The sequence below is a fragment of the Hordeum vulgare genome, chromosome 6H, assembly GCF_904849725.1.
Source record: "Hordeum vulgare subsp. vulgare chromosome 6H, MorexV3_pseudomolecules_assembly, whole genome shotgun sequence".
In the NCBI taxonomy this organism is placed as follows: Eukaryota; Viridiplantae; Streptophyta; class Magnoliopsida; order Poales; family Poaceae; genus Hordeum; species Hordeum vulgare.
In genome coordinates, this window is record NC_058523.1 from 309,445,326 (window position 1) to 309,468,124 (window position 22,799).

Below are 22,799 nucleotides of genomic sequence, written 5' to 3' on the forward strand. Positions count from 1 at the left end.
TGCTAGGGATTTTCTTTTGATTTCCATTTTCATTTTTAATGCAAGAATGAAAATATGAGCACAATCTTGCTATTCGTAAGAGGGGTAGCTAGGGATGTGACAGTAACGGACAATGCTTACCATACCATGGGATCACTTGATCCCTCTCGATACATCTTGTACGCTTTGTGTGTTGATAAACTTGATTTACCCTTTGACTTAGTCTTGATCAACTTTGTGTCTTTATGACCATTCTTTGAATAATACCTTGAATACCACCTTGGTCATCATATAAACTCCTTGAAACGAACAAATGGACTTCAAGAAGTGCCTATGGACAAATCCTTCGAATATAAATTAAGGCAACCATTATATCACTACGAAAACCACATATGGAGAAATATGCTCTAACACTCATCCTTATATCACTACAGGAATGAGAGACTTTGCCGTCTGCCATGGCAGATGGCAAAGGGGACCGCCCCGGACGGCAAAGGCCTTTGTCGTTTGTCTGCAGACGACAAACTGGACGGCAAAGAAAAATCCGGTAAAGGGGTTCTTTGCCGTCTGCATTGGGCCTGCGGACGGCAAAGAAAATTTGTCCTGGGGGGCTAATGGCAAAGACCATGGACGGCAGATCCGTGAGACAGAGCCGTCAAGTGTTAACGGCACCCTTTGCCGTCTGCTGGGCCCACCGCCCCTTTGTTGTCTGCCCTTCGCCCCCTTTGTCATCTTCCCTCGGAGCCCTTTGTCGTCCGCCCACAAAGATGGCTGACGACAAAGGGGGCATCAAGTATGCTGCAGCCCAGGCCTGGGGGCCCTTTGCCGTCTGCTGGGGCACCTTTGTCGTCGGTGGGCGGACGACAAAGGCTCCAAAATGCCCCTTTTTATTTTATTTTTTATTATATCCAACAATTTTCACAGGAATCAAGGATATATATATATATATATATATATATTTGACAGAAATAATGTTGTTGCCATACTGATAACCATATTAAAATAAGTTTCATCCATACATACATACATATTATGCAAGTTTCATGTGTACCAAACCATATATTACACTAGTTTCATCCATACATACAAAGTTTCATATCCATATATTACAAATAGTTTCATCCATACATATTATCCAAAAAAATACAAGTAACCCAAGCACTCCATCAATCCAAGCTTCCGTGAAGTGAATGTAATCTGCAAAATGTGAAACAAAAAAGTTAGAAGAAGAAGACTAGATGAAGAAGAGAAGTATAGGTCATTTCGGAGCTAATTAAGCTTACTACGTCATCTAGGAGGAAACTAAGCTAAGTATATTTCATTTTGGAGCTACTTAGGTAAAAATAGGACATTTAGGAGCTAACTATGCTTATTAAGCCATTTTGGAGCTAACTAAGCCAACTATAGGCGATTTAATAGCTAAGTTTGGTAAAATAGGTCATCTTGGAGCTACGTAAGCATATTATGTCATTTAGGAGAGAACTTAGCTAAGTATAGGTCATTTTTATTAAATACGCCATTTCGGAACTAATTAAGTTTACTTCATCATTTAGGAGGAAACTAAGCTAAGTATATTTCATTTTGGAGCCACTTAGGTAAAAATAGGTCATTTAGGAGCTAACTATGCTTATTGAGCCATTTCGGAGATAACTAAGCTAACTATAGGCCATTTAATAGCTAAGTTAGGTAAAATAGGCCATCTTGGAGCTACGTAAGCATATTATGTCATTTAGGAGCGAACTTAGCTAAGTATAGGTCATTTTTTTATTAAATAGGCCATTTCGGAGCTAATTGAGCTTACTACGTCATCTAGGAGGAAACTAAGCTAAGTATATGTCATTTTGGAGCTACTTAGGTAAAAATAGGTCATTTAGGAGCTAACTATGCTTATTAAGCCATTTTGGAGCTAACTAAGCTAACTATAGGCGATTTAATAGCTAAGTTAGGTAAAATAGGTCATCTTGGAGCTACGTAAGCATATTGTGTCATTTAGGAGAAAACTCAGCTAAGCATAGGTCATTTTTTATTAAATATGCCATTTCAGAGCTAATTAAGCTTACTACATCATCTAGGAGGAAACTAAGCTAAGTATATGTCATTTTGGAGCTACTTAGGTAAAAATAGGTCATTTAGGAGCTAACTATGCTTATTAAGCCATTTTGGAGCTAAGCTAACTATAGGCCATTTAATAGCTAAGTTAGGTAAAATAGGTCATCTTGGAGCTACGTAAGCATATTATGTCATTTAGAAGAGAACTTAGCTAAGTATATGTCATTTTTTATTAAATAGGCCATCTTGGAGCTAATTAAGCTTACTACGTCATCTAGAAGGAAACTAAGCTAAGTATATGTCATTTTTGAGCTACTTAGGTAAAAATATGTCATTTAGAAGCTACTTATGCTTATTAAGCCATTTTGGAGCTAACTAAGCTAACTATAGGCCATTTAATAGCTAAGTTAGGTAAAATAAGTCATCTTGGAGCGACGTAAGCATATTATGTCATTTAGGAGAAAACTTAGCTAAGTATAGGTCATTTTTTATTAAATAGTCCATTTCGGAGCTAATTAAGTTTACTTCATCATTTAGGAGGAAACTAAGCTAAGTACATGTCATTTTGGAGCTACTTAGGTAAAAATAGGTCATTTAGGAGCTAGCTATGCTTATTAAGCCATTTTGGAGCTAACTAAGCTAACTACAGGCCATTTAATAGCTAAGTTAGGTAAACTAGGTCAACTTGGACCTACGTAAGCATATTATGTCATTTAGGAGAGAACTTAGCTAAGTATAGGTCATTTTTTATTAAATAGGGCATTTCGGAGCTAGTTAAGCTTACTACGTCATCTAGGAGGAAACTAAGCTCAGTATATGTCATTTTGGAGCTACTTAGGGAAAAATAGGTTATTTAGGAGCTAACTATGCTTATTAAACCATTTTCGAGCTAACTAAGCTAACTATAGGCCATTTAATAGCTAAGTTAGGTAAAAATAGGTTATCTTGAAGCTACATAAGCATATTTTGTCATTTAGGAGAGAACTTAGCTAAGTATAGGTCATTTTTTATTAAATAGGACATTTCATAGCTAATTAAGCTTACCACGTCGTCTAGGAGGAAACTAAGCCAAGTATATGTCATTTTGGAGCGAATTAGGTAAAAAAATAGGTCATTTAGGAGCTAACTATGCTTATTAAGCCATTTTGGAGCTAACTAAGGTAATTATAGGCCTTTTAATAGCTTAGTTAGGTAAAATAGGTCATCTTGGAGCTGCGTAAGCATATTATGTCATTTAGGAGAGAACTTAGCTAAGTATAGGGCATTTTTATTAAATATGCCATTTCAGATCTAATTAAGCTTACTACGTCATCTAGGAGGAAAGTAAGCAAAGTATATGTCATTTTGGAGCTACTTAGGTAAAAATAGGTCATTTAGGAGCTAACTATGCTTATTAAGCCATTTGGGAGCTAACTAAGCTAAGTATAGACCATTTAATAGCTAAGTTAGGTAAAATAGGTCATGTTGGTGCTAGGTTAGCTTATTATGTCATTTAGGAGACAACTTAGCCAAGTACAGGTCATTTTTTATTAAATAGGCCATTTCGGAGCTAATTTAGCTTACTATGTCATCTAGGAGGAAAGTAAGCTAACTATATATCATATTAGAGCTACTTAGGTAAAAAAATAGGTCATTTAGGAGCTAACTATGCTTCTTAAGCCATTTTGGAGCTGACTAAGCTAACTATAGGTCATTTAATAGCTAAGTTAGGTAAAAGTAGGTCATCTTGGAGCTACGTAAGCATATTATGTCATTTAGGAGACAACTTAGCTAACTATAGGTCATTTTTTACTAAATAGGCCATTTCAGAGCTAACTAAGCTTACTACGTCATCTAGGAGGAAACAAAGCTAAGTATATGTCATTTTAAAGCTACTTAGGTAAAAATAGGTCATTTAGGAGCTAACTATGCTTATTAAGCCATTTTGGAGCGAACTAAGCTAATTATAGGCCATTTAATAGCTAAGCTAGGTAAAATAGGTCATGTTGGAGCTAGATTAGCTTATTATGACATTTAGGAGAGAACTTAGCTAAGTATAGGTCATTTTTTGTTTAAATAGGCCATTTTGGATCTAATTTATCTTACAACGTCATCTAGGAGGAAACTAAGCTAACTATATGTCATTTTAGACCTACTTAGGTAAAAATAGTTCATTTAGGAGCTAACTATGCTTATTAAGGCATTCTCGAGCTAACTAAGATAAGTATAGGCCATTTAATAGCTAAGTTAGGTACAATAGGTCATTTTGTGGCTAAGTAAGCTTATTATGTCACTTAGGAGAGAACTTAGCTAAGTATAGGTCATTTTTTACCAAATAGGCCATTTTGGAGCTAATTTAGCTTACTACGTCATCTAGGAGGAAACTAAGCTAATTATATGTCATTTTAGAGCTAGTTAGGAAAAATAGGTCATTTAGGAGCTAACTATGTTTATTATGCCATTTTGGAGCTAACTAAGCTAATTATGTCATTTAGGAAGAAACTAAGCTAAGTATAGGTCATTTTAGAGCTAACTTGGGTAAAATTTGTCATTTTGGAGCTAAGGTAAGGTAAGTAAACATCATTATGTGGTTGTTATGCAAAACACTAGAAAAACATACCATTCTCGTTAGCACGACGGTGAAGCACGTTTGCTCTCGCTTGTTTCACCCGGAGAAGGCTACCCTGAAGAAGGCTCCACTGTAGAAGGGTCGTGCGATGCGTTTCGGGAGACATTCTGCACCAAACATCGTTTGTAATGTGTCGTTAGCATGATGAAACTCAAAAGATCACTTCACTAAAATGAAACTCACCGTCCCCGCCATGTTAATGACTAGCATCGCCGGAGGGACATGGCCGATCTTCTCGTACATAGACTGTACATTTGGTTTCGACAAGTCAAACTTTTTAGTTATTAACGAAACGAATATCAAAATGCAAGATTTGACAAATATGAAGAAGAAATTTACCACGAAGAGCTCGTACATGGCCTTGTTAGACGCATCATTCCGTGCCCTCTCCGCCTCCACCAACGCAGCCATTCTCTCCTCTAGCTCCTTCATCTCCTTATCCTTCTCCACTAAAAGCGCCTGCATTGCCTCTCTCTCTTTCAAAATAGCAGTCTCCAACACAACTCATTGTTAGCACTGTAATCATATTAGTTCGCACACACAACATAATGCGGAAAGATAGTTGAGTCCATTAAACTAACCTCTATGTCAAGCTCGACTGGCCGTGGACAAGGTGTTATCTTAGGACAGGAGCTCGTTTGGCGTGCCTTTATCTGCCGGACAGTGCTAGGCCAACGTATAAGGCCGTCTCCAATGGCGATCGAGCCATGGGGCCTCCCGTTGCCAGCTATCATCACCAGCTCTGTATCAATAGGCCCCTGGCTTGGGTTAAAGCCCTCCCCTTTACTCTCCTTCCTGTTATCTCTGTAGTTCACGAGCTTGTGGTGGGAGGAGATATTGGTGAATTTTATAGGATGCTCGAGGTCAGACTCAGAAAATGCCTTGACCTTCTTGTATGAGGCAGTATGGGCCATCGCATAGAGGTCGTACATGTGTGGCACCTCCGTCTTATTGTGACACGCCTAAAAGAGAGAGAGAGGGAAAATGTATTAGTAAAGGGCTCAAGCTAGCATTAAGAATGAATTGCATGAGTCATGAAGCAAACCACATACCCAGTTCTCACCAAATTGGATTAAGTTGACGCTCCCTTGATGGTGTGGCACACCTACCATTTTGCCACGCCTCTCCTTGGCGTTGTTGTGGCTGGCCTCCCACTTTTCAGAGCACCACTGATCAACCAAAACCTCCCAATAATCCATCTTATCCACACACCATCTCGGGGGCACCTAAGTTAATAAATAGAAATTTGAGCGCTACGCGTAAGAATCAAATCAAGGAAACTAACTACAAGGCCTTAATAATATGTAATTACCTTCATGTAATTCTCCTTTTCCATCTTAGAATCGCGACACTTCGCGTTTTCCTTCCTAATACGCCGCGAGGCGTAGTAGTCTCGATCAGCCTGCACCCGAGCCTCGTGCCGAAAGTTTTGAAGTAGGAAGCGGCATTCGGTTTCGATAACCTTTGTCGTGTCCTCCTCGTATCCCTCCTCACACCTGTAGAAGGTCTACAAACAAGACAACACTGATTAGTACAATAACTAGCTATTGTTGATTTCTAATTGTGTAAAGGAGAAATTACTGAGAACTGTCTGATCACCATGTAACTAAGCTAAGTATAGGTCATTTTAGAGCTAACTTGGGTAAAATTTTTCATTTTGGAGCTAAGGTAAGGTAAGTAAACATCATTATGTGGTTGTTATGCAAAACACTAGAAAAACATACCATTCTTGTTAGCACGACGGTGAAGCACATTTGCTCTCGCTTGTTTCACCCGGAGAAGGCTGCCCTGAAGAAGGCTCCACTGTAGAAGGGTCGTGCGATGCGTTTCGGGAGATATTCTGCACCAAACATCGTTTGTAATGTGTCGTTAGCATGATGAAACTCAAAAGATCACTTCACTAAAATGAAACTCACCGTCCCCGCCATGTTAATGACTAGCATTGCCGGAGGGACGTGGCCGATCTTCTCGTACATAGACTGTACATTTGGTTTTGACAAGTCAACCTTTTTAGTTATTAACGAAACGAATATCAAAATGCAAGATTTGACAAATATGAAGAAGAAATTTACCACGAAGAGCTCGTACATGGCCCTGTTAGACGCATCATTCCGTGCCCTCTCCGCCTCCACCAACGCAGCTGTTCTCTCCTCTAGCTCCTTCATCTCCTTATCCTTCTCCACTAAAAGCGCCTGCATTACCTCTCTCTCTCTTTCAAAATAGCAGCCTGCAACACAACTCATTGTTAGCACTGTAATCATATTGGTTCGCACACACAACATAATGCGGAAAGATAGTTGAGTCCACTAAACTAACCTCTATGGCAAGCTCGACTGGCCGTGGACGAGGTGTTATCTCAGGACAGGAGCTCGTTTGGCGTGCCTTTATCTGCCGGAGAGTGCTAGGCCAACGTATAAGGCCGTCTCCAATGGCGATCGAGCCATGGGGCCTCCCGTTGCCAGCTATCATCACCAGCTCTGTATCAATAGGCCCCTGGCTTGGGTTAAAGCCCTCCCCTTTACTCTCCTTCCTGTTATCTCTGTAGTTCACGAGCTTGTGGTGGGAGGAGATATTGGTGAATTTTACAGGATGCTCGAGGTCAGACTCAGAGAATGCCTTGACCTTCTTGTATGAGGCAGTATGGGCCATCGCATAGAGGTCGTACATGTGTGGCACCTCCGTCTTATTGTGACGCGCCTAAAATAGAGGGAGAGGAAAAATGTATTAGTAAAGGGCTCAAGCTAGCATTAAGAGTGAATTGCATGAGTCATGAAGCAAACCACATACCCACTTCTCACCAAATTGGATTAAGTTGACGCTCCCTTGATGGTGTGGCACACCAACCATTTTTCCACGCCTCTCCTTGGCGTTGTTGTGGCTGGCCTCCCACTTTTCAGAGCACCACTGATCAACCAAAGCCTCCCAATAATCCATCTTATCCACACACCATCTCGGGGGCACCTAAGTTAATAAATAGAAATTTGAGCGCTACGCGTAAGAATCAAATCAAGGAAACTAACTACAAGGCCTTAATAATATGTAATTACCTTCATGTAATTCTCCTTTTCCATCTTAGAATCGCGACACTTCGCGTTTTCCTTCCTAATACGCCGCGAGGCGTAGTAGTCTCGATCAGCCTGCACCCGAGCCTCGTGCCGAAAGTTTTGAAGTAGGAAGCGGCATTCGGTTTCGATAACCTTTGTCATGTCCTCCTCGTATCCCTCCTCACACCTGTAGAAGGTCTACAAACAAGACAACACTGATTAGTACAATAACTAGCTATTGTTGATTTCTAATTGTGTAAAGGAGAAATTACTGAGAACTGTCTGATCACCATGTCGGCCCCCGTGTGGCACAAAAAACCGTCGATCTCCACCTCCGGCGGGGCCAGGGCACCCAAGTAGTGCTTCCAGGTCATTTCTACCTCTCGACCTCGACCGGGCAACGTAACAAACCCCGGGAAGTTTTGTCGACAAAGCACACCAAGGACGTTGTTGGGCTTGCGGACACCCTTGGGAGCAATCCAACCCCTGCAGTATGAAAAATTAAAGCCAAAACATTAGATATTTGAAAAAACGTGAAGGCAAAAGGTTAAATAAGAGTAAATTAACTTACTTGTCCCCATTTGGCTTAATCAACCACCTCTGCTCACGGGTCGCCGACACCAGCGGGAGCCCCGTACTACCACGCTGCTGGCGGTGGCCCCCTCACCCAGCTCCTCGTCGCTATCAACATGGCCACTTGGCTCAGGCTGACCCAGATCAGGCCAGGTATCCCACTGGGTCTCTTGGGACGTACCCTCATCCCTGCTTTGCTCTCGAGTCTCCTAGAATGAAGCCTCTCGGACATGAGTCGTGGGTCGAAGCCTCGTCGACCTGAGGCTCGTGAACGGGAGACCGTGTAGCCTCCACCTCAGACGAATCCACCCTAGCAGTCATGTGCTCACGTGAATCAGCTTGGGGTGGCGGCGAGGAAGGCATGGCAGCCACCCTACCTCTCCCGCGGACACGTGTACCTTTAGTAGCTCTCGGCTTCGCGGGGGTCGACCTCCTCTCACGGGGGCCGCGAGAATTGAAGCAGGGGCCACTCCATGCAGAGTAGAGAGAATCGCTCTCCGAAGAGGAGAGGCAGGAATGGAAGTACCTATCCTACCACCCGCCGACGAAGAAGGAGCCGCGGAGTGCTTTTGACCCTTTCCCACCATCTTTCAACACCTGCCATGACAAAGAGTAAATGAAATTAGTACAACATAAATACCAACATGAGTAATAAAATGTATATAATTTAAGTGTATCATCATCATAAATACCAACATGACTAATAAAAATTGAATACCTAACATGAACTAAAAATTTATATATGTATATATAGTAATAGTTGAATACCTGACATGAACTAATAACAATCATGCTCATCTATATGTGCTTCGGGGTCAATAAATGCATCATGATCATCACTATCATCAATAAATGCAGCATCATCATCACTATCAGGAAGAACATGTGGAAGGCCACCATTATGTATCGGTCAAGAAGTGACAGGTCATCCGCAATAGTAACCTCTTCTTCTTCCGGCTCTTCCTGTTCAGGCTCAGGGGTTAACACGGATTCACTGTCGCTAACTACTTCAATGTTCTGGGGTGAAGTAGAGCGGTTCTTGAAACGTTTCTTGGACATACGTGTTTCTTGGAAGAATTCTCCTTCATATGTGTCTGGGTTAATGTGAGGTTCGTAATCCTCTTCATTGAGGTTAGGTGGTCTAAAACGTGGCGGCACTTCATAAATGACATCCCGACCTTTCAGATTTGGATCAGTTTGGCGGGCCAACGGTAGACAGAAAACTTGTGTCGCCTGTTGAGCCGTAATATAGACATCGGGAACATCTAAGTGGGTGTTTTGGTTGATTTCGACTAGTCCTATATGTTCACGAGTCCTTCTAGTCTCCCTCGGCTCAAATCAATAACATTTGAAGACTACGACGGTCGGTGGGTTTTCACCATAGAATAGAAGTTCATAAATTGCTTCAACTCTTCCATAATACTCGGTACCTCCTTCACCGATAGCAGAGACAGAACAATTTGTAGTCTTTAGGTCGGGCATAGATAGCTCTTTGCCAAAGGTACGAAAGTGATACCCGTTGATGTTGTATTTGTCAAATGAACACACCTTATAGTCAAAACCATTAGCGACTTGTCTCAACTCGGCATCCATAGACTCTGCATCAACCTACAAGTTTAATATGGAAGAATGGACGCATTAGCCGCAAATTAGACCAAGAAATCAAATGGCCCATTAATGGTAATTAATTACCCTTTGTTTGAACCAAGAGATGAAACCGGGATAGTCGCCTCCACGCTTTGCCAGAAGCTCATACTCTTCGATGGAATCCTTTTCGATGACCACCCCATCCGAGAATTCGACGACGTATCGACTATATCAAATATCTGGGAATAAGAGCAGTTCAAAGGAACTAGAAGTTGCAGAACAATAATTTACTGAGAACTTACTCGATGTACGGTCGCACTTCTGTTAGGTTGTTGAAGATATACAATTAAATGGTCTGCCATTCTTCGACATCCAATGATTTCCCTTTCGAGGCACCGGGTGGTGCGAGCATCCGTTTGAATAGGCTGAGGTTGGATCGACCTTTTTAGGATCGCCATCATTGTACCAAGGCTTCAGGTTATGCAAATGATGATTTTTGGCTTCGTAGTGTGCTGTCACAAAGTTTGTCGCCTCCTCAGTAATGAATGCCTCGGCCATCGATGCTTCAGTTCTACGTTTATTTTTACATTTAGCTCGAAGCATCTTCTGCATCCTCTCAGCTGAGAAGCACCATCGATTTTGAATGCCCCCCCCAATCTTGCCTCGGTCGGGAGATGCAAAATCAAATGCTGCATTGGATTAAAGAAGCCCGGTGAAAAGATCCTTTCTAATTTTCAGATCAATTCCGCCGCCAACTCTTCCATTTCATCTAGAACGCCAGGCGATAGTTCTTTCGCACAAAGAGAATGGAAGAAATAGCTCAGCTCAGCCAGTACTAGCCATTCATCCTCAGGGATAAAGCCACGCAGCATCACCGGCATGACCCGCTCAATCCATATGTGCCAATCATGACTCTTGAGACCAAATATTTTCAATTTATCAAGACTCGCTCCCCTCTTTAGATTCGCAGCATACCCATCGGGGAACATCAACCGCATTTTCACCCACAATAGCATTTCCCTCATATCTGGCCTTTCAAGATTGAACCATGCCTTTGGCTTCGCTATGCTTTGCTTTCCTTTCCGTTGTCGCAAGTTTGGTAACGATTTATCACATAGAGCCTCCTGGTCTATTCTAGCCTTAGGCTTATCCTTTGACTTCCCCTCTTTGTCTAACAATGTACCAAAATGGCTCCGCAATATTCTTTTCGGTGTGCATCACGTCGATGTTGTGTGGGCAAATGAGGTCTTTGAAGTAAGGCAGATCCCATAAGCATGACTTGTGAGTCCAAGCGTGTTCCATATTATACCCTTTGAAATACCCTGGACGCAAAGGATCACGCTCGAGAGCGTTTAACTGATCAAGGGTCTGGTTTCCTGTCAACGCAGCTAGTGCGGTGTTTTTGACAAATCTACCTTTGATGAAATTCTTCTTGTCTTTTCTGAAGTTATGGTCAGGATCCAGGAACTGTCTATGCATGTCGAAGCAACAAAACTTGCGACCCGCGTGCAGCCAACGAAACTGAAGAGTTGCCTCCCATGTGGTGCACGGGAACCTTCCATGCACACACCAACCAACGAATAGCGCATACGCCGGATAGTCATGCGTCGAGTACATGTACCACACATGCATTTTGAAGTTTTTTTTGGTAGTGGCATCGTATGTCTTGATCCCATTATCCCAGGCTTCTTGCAATTCATCCTTAAGCGGCTGCATGTGCACATTCATATTCTTCCCCGGATAGTTGGGCCCTGGAATTATCAATGTCACGAAAATGTTCTTTCTTTTCATAATCTCTCCGGAGGGGGAGATTGAGTGGAATGAAAAATACAGGCCAACAACTGTATTGTGTTGCCGTCATACCATACACATTGAACCCATCTGTGCTGATGGCAACTCGAGGATGCCTTGGATCTGCCGATTTATCCTTGTGTAATGCATCGAAGTGCTTCCATGCAAAAGCATCTGAAGTGTGTACCAACATCTTGTTCCCATCCGCATCTAGTTCAGTTCTTTTGCCCAATTTGTGCCATGTCATCTGTCTGGCCGTCTCTTCGACCATGAAAAGACGTTGAAGTCTTGGTACGACTGGTAGATACCGAAGAACATTAATGGGGATTTTGGTCTGAATCTTCTCACCCATACCGTTGTCTACCACAATATACCTGGAAGAACTGCAAATGGGGCAATAGTTCAAGGCCGCATACTCAAGCCTAAATAAGGCACATTCATTCTCACAGGCATGTATCTTATCATCGGGCATCTTAAGTACATGGAGGATTTTCTCTGACTGGTACAGGTTTGGGTAGAAACCGTCCAAAGATCCAGAGCAGAGCATACGGGAAAACGAACCCAATCTACACATACACGGGTTGTCCATGGATAATGTTGGACAATTCGAAAGGATGGCGGTCATAAATATGCAAAGACATGCATATTTATAGGTGCCACCCTTTCGAACGGGAGACGCATACTGGTCACGCATACTAATGATTGAAGAAACCTATAGCTAGCAAGTTTCATCGGCATGAAGGCCGGAACAGAGCAAATTAAGGGGGTAGGAGGAGAAGTCATTTGTGCTCACCAACAAACACAGGGGCAGAGCTCGTCCAACGCACGGGGAGGTCGTCGAACAACTGCACATTGAAATTCACCCTATCAACACAAATATGATGTTTATATAACATAATCGGAAAATATCTGACATAACTCATAATTTACAAAACTATGACCCCGTCGGCCTGTGGAAGGCCGAAAAGCACCTTCTCGTTCAACAGGACGCAGAAGAGGTGTCGGTGTCAAGGTTAGTGGCGTCGGGAGTCAGTGTCGTTGAGGATCAGTGGTGTCGGGTGTTAGTGGCGTTGGGGATCGGGGGTTAGTGGCATTGGTGGTCGGGGTTCAGTGTCGTCGGGGGTCCAGGGTCAGTGGCGTCGGGGGTCGGGGGCCTTTTCGGTCAACAAGAGGCCGAAGAGGTGTCGGAGGTCAGGGGTTCGGGGTCAGTGGCGTCGGGTGTTGGGGAACGTTGCATGGGAAACAAAAAATTTCCTACGCACACGAATACCTATCATGGTGATGTCCATCTACGAGAGGAGATTTGGATCTACGTACCCTTGTAGATCGCATAGCAGGAAGCGTTAAGAAACACAATTGATGTAGTGGAACATCCTCACGTCCCACGGTCCGCCCTGCGAACCGTCCCACGAACCATCCCATGATCCGTCCCACGATCTGTTCTGATCTAGTGCCGAACAAACGGCACCTCGCGTTCAGCACACGTACAGCTCGACGATGATCTGGGCCTTCTTGATCCAACAAGCAAGACGGAGAAGTAGATGAGTTATCCGATAGTGTGACGGCGCTCCGGTGGTGGTGAAGGATCTACTCCTGCAGGGCCCCGCCCGAGCTCCGCAGAAATACGATCTAGAGGTAAAACTATGGTGTCTAGATCCTTCACCGCTATATATAGGAGGTAAAAGTTGCACGTGTCAAAAGTTGTCCCAAATCAGCCCTAAATCACCACTATATATAGGAGGGAGGGGGAGGAGGCTTGCCTTGAGGGTGCCCCAGCTAGGGAGGAGGAGGAGTCCTACTCCAATCCTAGTCCAACTAGGATTGGAAAGTGGAGTCCTTCTCTTCCTTCCCACCTTTCCTTTTTTTCCTTTTCTTTGTTTTTTCTTTCTTGGCGCACAGGTCCCTTTGGGCTGTCCCACCAGCCCACTAAGGGCTGGTGCGCCACCCCTAGGGCCTTTGGGCTTCCCCCGGGTGGGTTGCCCCCCTCCCGGTGAACATCCGGAACCCATTCGTCACTCCCGGTACAATCCCGGTAATGCCCAAAAACCTTCCGGTAACCAAATGAAGTCATCCTATATATCAATCTTGATCTCCAGACCATTCCGAAAACCCTCGTGACGTCTGTGATCTCATCCGGGACTCCGAACAACATTCGATAACCACACATATAACTCAACTATACTAAAACTTCGATGAACCTTAAGTGTGCACACCCTGCGGGTTTGAGAACTATGTAAACATGCCCCGAGGTACTCCTCGGTCAATATCCAATAGCGGGACCTGGATGCCCATATTGAATCCTACATATTCTCCGAAGATCTTATCGGTTGAACCTCAGTGTCAAGGATTCATATAATCTCGTATGTCATTCCATTTGTCCTTTGGTATGTTACTTGCCCGAGATTCGATCGTCGGTATCTGCATACCTATTTCAATATCGTTACCAACAAGTCTCTTTACTCGTTCTGTAATACAAGATCCCGTGACTTACACTTAGTCACATTGCTTGCAAGGCTTGTGTGTGATGTTGTATTACCGAGTGGGCCCCGAGATACCTCTACGTCACACGGAGTGACAAATCCCAGTCTTGATCCATACTAACTCAACGAACACCTTCGGAGATACCTGTGGAGCACCTTTATAGCCACCCGGTTACGTTGTGACGTTTGATGCACACAAGGTATTCCTTCGGTGCCAGTGAGTTATATGATCTCATGGTCATAGGAACAAATGCTTGACATGCAGAAAACTATAGCAACAAAACGACACGATCAATATGCTACGTTCATAGTTTGGGTCTAGTCCATCACATGATTCTCCTAATGATGCGATCCAATTATCAAGCAACAACACTTTGCATATAGTCAGCAAACCTTGACTATCCTTGATCAACTGGCTAGCCAACTAGAGGCTTGCTAGGGACATTGTTTTGTCTATGTATCCACACATGTATCTATGTTTTCATTCAATACAATTATAGCATGGATAATAAACAATTATCTTTAAACAGGAAATATAATAATAACTATTTAACATTGCCTCTAGGACATATTTCCAACAGTCTCCCACTTGCACTAGAGTCAATAATCTAGTCCTCACATCGCCATGCGATTTACATTGTAATAAATCAAACACACATACAGTTCTGGTGTTGATCATGTTTTGCCCGTGGAAGAGGTTTAGTCAGCGGGTCTGCTACATTCAGATCCGTGTGCACTTTGCAAATATTCACGTCCTCTCCTTCGATGTAGTCGCGGATGAGATTGAAGCGTCGTTTGATGTGTCTGGTCTTCTTGTGAAACTTTGGTTCCTTTGCTAAGGCAATGGCACCAGTGTTGTCACATAACAAAATTAAATGGATCTAGTGTGCTCTGCACAACTCCAAGATCTGTCATGAACTACTTCATCCAGACACCCTCCTTTGCTGCCTCCGAGGCAGCCATGTACTCCGCTTCACATGTAGAATCTGCTACGACGCTCTGCTTGGAACTGCACCAGCTTACCGCACCCCCATTAAGAATAAATACGTATCCGGTTTGAGACTTAGAGTCATCCGGATTGGTGTCAAACTTGCGTCGACGTAACCTTTTGCGATGAGCTCTTTGTCACCTCCATAAACGAGAAACATTTCCTTAGTCCTTTTCAGGTACTTCAGAATATTCTTGACCGCCGTCCAGTGATCCACTCCTGGATTACTCTGAAACCTACCTGCCATACTTATGGCTAAGCTGACGTCTGGTCTAGTGCACAACATTGCATACATGATAGAACCTACAGCTTAAACGTAGGGGACATAACTCATTTGTTCTCTATCTTCCGCAGTTGCTGGGCACTGAGTCTTGCTCAATTTTATACCTTGTAATACTGGCAAGAACCCTTTCTTGGACTGATCCATTTTGAACTTCTTCAAAACTTTATCAAGGTATGTGCTTTTTGAAAGTCCTATCAGGCGTCTCGATCTATCCCTATAGATGTTAAAGCAGCTTCTCCTAGGTCCTTCATAGAGAAACTTTTATTCAAGTAATCCTTTATGCTCTCCAAAAGCTCCACGTTGTTTCCAATCAGCAATATGTCATCCACATATAATATTAGAAACGCCACAGAGCTCCCACTCACTTTCTTGTAAATACAAGATTCTCCAACCACTTGTATAAACCCAAATGCTTTGATCACCTCATCAAAGCGCTTATTCCAACTCAGAGATGCTTGCACCAGTCCATAAATGGATCGCTGGAGCTTGCATACTTTGTTAGCATTCTTTGGATCGACAAAACCTTCGGGTTGCATCATATACAACTCTTCCTTAAGAAAACCGTCAAGGAACGCCGTTTTGACATCCATCTGCCAGATTTCATAATCGTAAAAGGCGGCTATTGCTAACATGATTCGAACAGACTTAAGCATCGCTACCGGTGAGAAAGTCTCATTGTAGTAAACTCTTTGAACTTGTGAAAAACCCTTTGCCACAAGTCGAGCTTTATAAACGGTCACATTACCGTCTGCGTCTGTCTTCTTCTTATAGATCCATTTGTTCTGAATAGCCTTGCGGCCTTCAAGTAGTACTTCCAAAGTCCACACTTTGTTCTCGTACATGGATCCTATCTCAGGCTTCATGGCCTCCAACCATTTGTTGGAATCTGGGCCCACCATTGCTTCTTCATAATTCGCAGGTTCATTGTTGTCCAACAACATAATCGTTAAGACAGGATTACCGTACCACTCAGGAGCAGTACGCGATCTTGTCGACCTGCGAGGTCCGATAGCAACTTGATCCGAAGTTTCATGATCATCATCATCAACTTGCTCCTCAACCGGCGCTGCAAAAACAGGGGTTTCCCCTTGCCCTGCGCCACCATCTAGAGGAATTAGAGGTTCGACAACCTCATCAAGTTCTATCTTCCTCCCACTCAATTCTTTCGAGAGAAACTCCTTCTCAAGAAAAGCTCCATTTTTAGCAGCAAACACTTTGCCCTCAGATTTGAGATAGAAGGTATACCCAACTATCTCTTTTGGGTAACCTATGAAGACTCACTTTTCCGCTTTGGGTTCCAGCTTTTCAGGCTGAAGCTTTTTGACATAAGCATCACATCCCCAAACTTTAAGAAACAACAACTTTGGTCTTTTTCCATACCACAGTTAGTATGGTGTCGTCTCAACGGATTTTGATGGTGCCCTATTTAAAGTGAATGCAGCTGTCTCTAATGCAGAACCCCAAAACGATAACGACAAATCGGTAAGAGATATCGTAGAACGCACCATCTCTAATAAAGTACCATTACGACGTTCGGACACACCATTATGTTGTGGTGTTCCAGGCGGTGTCAACTGTGAAACAATTCTACATTGTTTTAAGTGAGCTTCAAACTCGAAACTCGGATATTCACCCCCACGATCAGACCGTAGGAACTTGATCTTCTTGTTATGATGATTTTCAACTTCACTCTAAAATTGCTTGAACTTTTCAAACGTTTCAGACTTGTGCTTCATCAAGTAGACATAGCCATATCTACTCAAATCGTCAGTGAAGGTGAGAAAATAACGATATCCGTCGCGCGCCTCCACACTCATCGGACCGCACACATCGGTATGTATGATTTCCAATAAGTCACTTGCACGCTCCATTGTTCCGGAGAACGGAGTCTTAGTCATCTTTCCCATGAGGCATGGTTCGCACGTGTCAAGTGAATCAAAGTCAAGTGACTCCAAAAGTCCATCAGTATGGAGTTTCTTCATGCGCTTTACACCAATATGACCTAAGCGGCAGTGCCATAAAAACATGGCGCTATCATTGTTAACTCTAACTCTTTTGGTCTCAATGTTATGTATATGTGTATCATCGCTATCAAGATTCAACATGAACAATCCTCTCACATTCGGTGCATGACCATAAAATATATTACTCATAGAAATAGAACAACCATTATTCTCTGACTTAAACGAGTAACCGTCTCGCAATAAACAAGATCCAAATATAATGATCATGCTTAACGTATGCACTAAATAATAATTATTTAAGTTCATAACTAATCCTGATAGTAACTAAAGTGAAACTATGCCGATGGCGATTGCATCAACCTTGGAACCATTTCCCACGCGCATCGTCACTTCATCTTTCGCCAGCCTTCGCTTATTCCGCAGTTCCTGTTTCGAGTTGCAAATATGAGCAACATAACCGGTATCGAATACCCAGACACTACTACAAGAGCTGGTTAAGTACACATCAGTAACATGTATATCGAATATACCTGATTTTTCCTTGGCCGCCTTCTTATCAGCCAGATACTTGGGGCAGTTGCACTTCCAGTGACCCATACCCTTGCAATAATAACACTCCGTTTCAGGCTTAGGTCCAGCTTTAGGTTTCTTCGTCGGATTGGCAACAGGCTTGCCGCTCTTCTTGGAATTACCCATCTTTCCTTTGTCGTTTCTCTTGAAACTAGTGGTCTTATTCACCATCAACACTTGATGTTCTTTACGGAGTTCTGACTCTGCGACTTTCAGCATCACGAATAACTCGCCGGGTGACTTGTTCATCCCTTGCATGTTATAGTTCAACACAAAGCTCTTGTAGCTTGGTGGGAGTGATTGAAGAATTCTTTCAGTGATAGCCTCTTGCGGGAGTTCAATCCCCAACTCAGCTAGACGATTTGAGTACCCAGACATTTTGAGCACATGTTCACTGACAGACGAATTCTCCTCCATCTTGCAAGCATAGAATTTATCGGAGGTCTCAACCTCTCGATCCGGGCGTTCTTCTGAAAGATAGACTTCAACTCCTGGAACATCTCAAATGCTCCATGACGCTCAAAGCGACGTTGAAGTCCCGGCTCTAAGCCATACAAGATTGCACATTGAACTATTGAGTAGTCCTCCTTACGGGTTAACCAAGCGTTCTTAACATCTTGGTCAGCCGTAGAGGGTGGTTCATCTCCTAGCGCAACATTAAGGACATAATGCTTCTTCCCAGCTTGCACGAGCAACTTAAGATTACGAGCCCAGTCTACAAAGTTGCTTCCATCATCTTTCAACTTAGCTTTCTCCAGGAACGTATTAAAATTCAGGGTGACTGTCGCGTGAGCCATTGATCTACAACACAAATATTTTCAAAGTGGACTTAGACTATGTTCAAGATAATTAGAGTTTAACTAATCAAATTACTTGCTAAACTCCCACTCAAAAAGTACATCTCTCTAGTCATTTGAGTGGTACATGATCCAAATTCACTAACCCAAGTCCGATCATCACGTGAGTTGAGAGTAGTTTCAGTGGTAAGCATCTCTATGCTAATCATATCAACTATACGATTCATGCTCGACCTTTCGGTCTCATGTGTTCCGAGGCCATGTCTGCACATGCTAGGCTCGTCAAGCTTAACCCGAGTGTTTCGCGTGTGCAACTGTTTTGCACCCGTTGTATGTGAACGTTGAGTCTATCACACCCGATCATCACGTGGTTTCTCGAAACGACGAACTGTAGCAACGGTGCACAGTCGGGGAGAAAACAATTTTGTCTTCAAATTTTAGTGAGAGATCACCTCATAATGATACCGCCAGTCTAAGCAAAATAAGGTGCATAAAAGGATTAACATCACATGCAATTCATAAGTGACATGATATGGCCATCATCATGTGCTTCTTGATCTCCATCACCAAAGCACTGGCGCGATCTTCTTGTCATTGGCATTTTTACATTCCCTCTTCTTCAGATAACCATCTCGATGTTGGATAGCTCTTGTCGTCTTGAATCCAACAAGCTTGAGTTTGCTTAATTCGGAGCTCGTATGTCAAAGTTACGGCAATTCTCGTATTCGTGCTTTTTATCCTGAAAAGGTCAAGCGGTAGTACCGCCTACCGCTCCCGGGTGAACTAAACTCGGTTTTTGGTCTCGTTGGGTTGTTTGACCATGCTAAGTGGTAGTACCGCTCCATAGAGAGGCAGTTTCGGGCATATGAGCATAACGGTTTGATTCGGGGGACACTATTTAAGGGGGGGGGGCTTCTTCCCCAGTGTTCCCTATCTATTGAGCTCATGTCCCCCCCCCATTGTTGACCTTCTTTGAGTTTGCTAACTCCCAATCCCTCCAATGATTCTTGCTAGTTCTTGAGGGAAAAGAGAGAGGAGATCTAGATCCACCTTTCCACCAATCACTTTCTCCTCTATGTGAGGGAACCCCGTTGGATCTAGATCTTGGAGTTCTTCGTTCTTCCTCTCAATTTCTTCCATATCATTAGTTGTTGTGGAGGGATTTGGGAGAGAAGGACTTTGGCACTCCATGTGACCTTGCCATTGCATTTGGTGCATCGGTTTGAGTTCTCCATGGTGATACGTGGAAGTGAAGTTTGAGAATATTATTACTCTTGGGTGCTTGGTACCTTAGAGATTGTTCTTCTTGGGTGCTTTGGCATCCTAGAAGCCCGGTGGTTACCTCGAAGGCATATTCCATTGTGGTGAAGCTTCGTGGTGTTGTTGGGAGCCTCCAATTAAGTTGTGGAGATTGCCCCAACCTTGTTTGTACGGGTTCGGTGACCGCCCTCAAGGGTCCCTTAGTGGAATCACGACATCTTGCATTGTGCGAGGGCGTGAGGATATTACGGTGGCCTTAGTGGCATATTGGGGAGCATTGTGCCTCCACACCGCTCCAAACGGAGATTAGCATCCGCAAGGGTGTGAACTTTGGGATACATCGTCGTCTCCGCGTGCCTCGGTTATCTCTTACCTGAGCCCTTTACTTATGCACTTTACTTTGTGATAGCCACATTGTTTCTTGATATATATCTTGCTATCACTTAGTTGTTTATCTTGCTTAGCATAAGTTGTTGGTGCACATAGGTGAGCTTAGTTGTTTTAGGTTTTCTGCTTGACAAATTAAACGTTAGTTTTATTCCGCCTTTGTTCAAGCCTAAACCATAATTATCTTAAATTGCCTATTCCCCCACCTCTAGGCGACATCCATGACCTTTCACGTGGTTGGTGGGGAAATCATGCGTTAGGCTACAATATGAAAAGTATGCGTATCATCAATAATAAAACTGTGGGGGAACGTCGCATGGGAAACAAAACTTTTCCTACGCGCACGAAAACCTATCATGGTGATGTCCATCTACGAGAGGGGATGAGTGATCTACGTACCCTTGTAGATCGTACAGCAGAAGCGTTAGTGAACGCGGTTGATGTAGTGGAACATCCTCACGTTCCTCGATCCGCCCCGCGAACAATCCCGCGATCAGTCCCACAATCTAGTACCGAACGGACGGCACCTCCGCGTTCAGCACACGTACAGCTCGACGATGATCTCGGCCTTCTTGATCCAGCAAGAGAGACAGAGAGGTAGAAGAGTTCTCCGGCAGCGTGACGGCGCTCCGGAGGTTGGTGATGACCTTGTCTCAGCAGGGCTCCGCCCGAGCTCCGCAGAAACGCGATCTAGAGGAAAAACCGTGGAGGTATGTGGTCGGGCTGCCGTGGAAAAGTCGTCTCAAATCAGCCATAAAACCTCCGTATATATAGGTGGGAGGGAGGGGACCTTGCCTTGGGGCTCATGGAGCCCCAAGGGGGTCGCCCGAGCCAAGGGGGGAAGACTCCCCCCCCCCAAACCGAGTTGGACTTGGTTTGGTGGGAGGGAGTCCTTCCCTTCCTTCCCACCTCCTCTTTTTTTTTCTTTTCTCTTGATTTTCTCTTCTTGGCGCATAGGGTCCTTTTAGGCTGTCCCACCAGCCCACTAAGGGCTGGTGTGACACCCTCAAGGCCTATGGGCTTCCCCGGGGTGGGTTGCCCCCCCCCCCCGGTGAACTCCCGGAACCCATTCGTCATTCCCGGTACATTCCCGGTAACTCCGAAAACCTTCCGGTAATCAAATGAGGTCATCCTATATATCAATCTTTGTTTCTGGACCATTCCGGAAACCCTCGTGACGTCCGTGATCTCATCCGGGACTCCGAACAACATTCGGTAACCAACCATATATCTCTAATACGCATAAAACAACGTCGAACCTTAAGTGTGCAGACCCTGCGGGTTCGAGAACTATGCAGACATGACCTGAGAGACTCCTCGGTCAATATCCAATAGCGGGACCTGGATGCCCATATTGGATCCTACATATTCTACGAAGATCTTATCGTTTGAACCTCAGTGCCAAGGATTCATATAATCCCGTATGTCATTCCCTTTGTCCTTCGGTATGTTACTTGCCCGAGATTCGGACGTCAGTATCCGCATACCTATTTCAATCTCGTTTACCGGCAAGTCTCTTTACTCGTTCCGTAATACAAGATCCCGCAACTTACACTAAGTTACATTGCTTGCAAGGCTTGTGTGTGATGTTGTATTACCGAGTGGGCCCTGAGATACCTCTCCGTTACACGGAGTGACAAATCCCAGTCTTGATCCATACTAACTCAACTAATACCTTCGGAGATACCTGTAGAGCATCTTTATAGTCACCCAGTTACGTTGCGACGTTTGATACACACAAAGTACTCCCCCGGTGTCAGTGAGTTATATGATCTCATGGTCACAGGAATAAATACTTGACACGCAGAAAACAGTAGCAACAAAATGACACGATCAACATGCTACGTCTATTAGTTTGGGTCTAGTCCATCACGTGATTCTCCTAATGACGTGATCCAGTTATCAAGCAACAACACCTTGTTCATAATCAGAAGACACTGACTATCTTTGATCAACTGGCTAGCCAACTAGAGGCTTGCTAGGGACGGTGTTTTGTCTATGTATCCACACATGTAAATGAGTCTTCATTCAATACAATTATAGCATGGATAATAAACGATTATCTTGATACAGGAATTATAATAATAACTATATTTATTATTGCCTCTAGGGCATAATTCCAACAAAAACCTCAACACGGAAAGATGTTATGATCTTCGGATTCATACCTTTGCGCCCGAGGCTTGACCCTGAGGGTCCTTCGAGGAACCCTTTCAAAGTCCTCAGACTCCTCGGTAGAGTCCGGGACATCGTCAAACAGGGCCACCTTGGCCCTGCATTGCCTTTTTAGGTTAGTGGGATCTAGATCTCCCTCGGCATCTTTGGACGCCACCCTCTTTTTCGTGTGGGAGGAGCCACTCTCCTCTACGCCCTCTTCCTACTCTCCCTCAAGAGCATAGGGAACATGTGTATCCTAGGATCTAGTGTCCGGAGGTACTT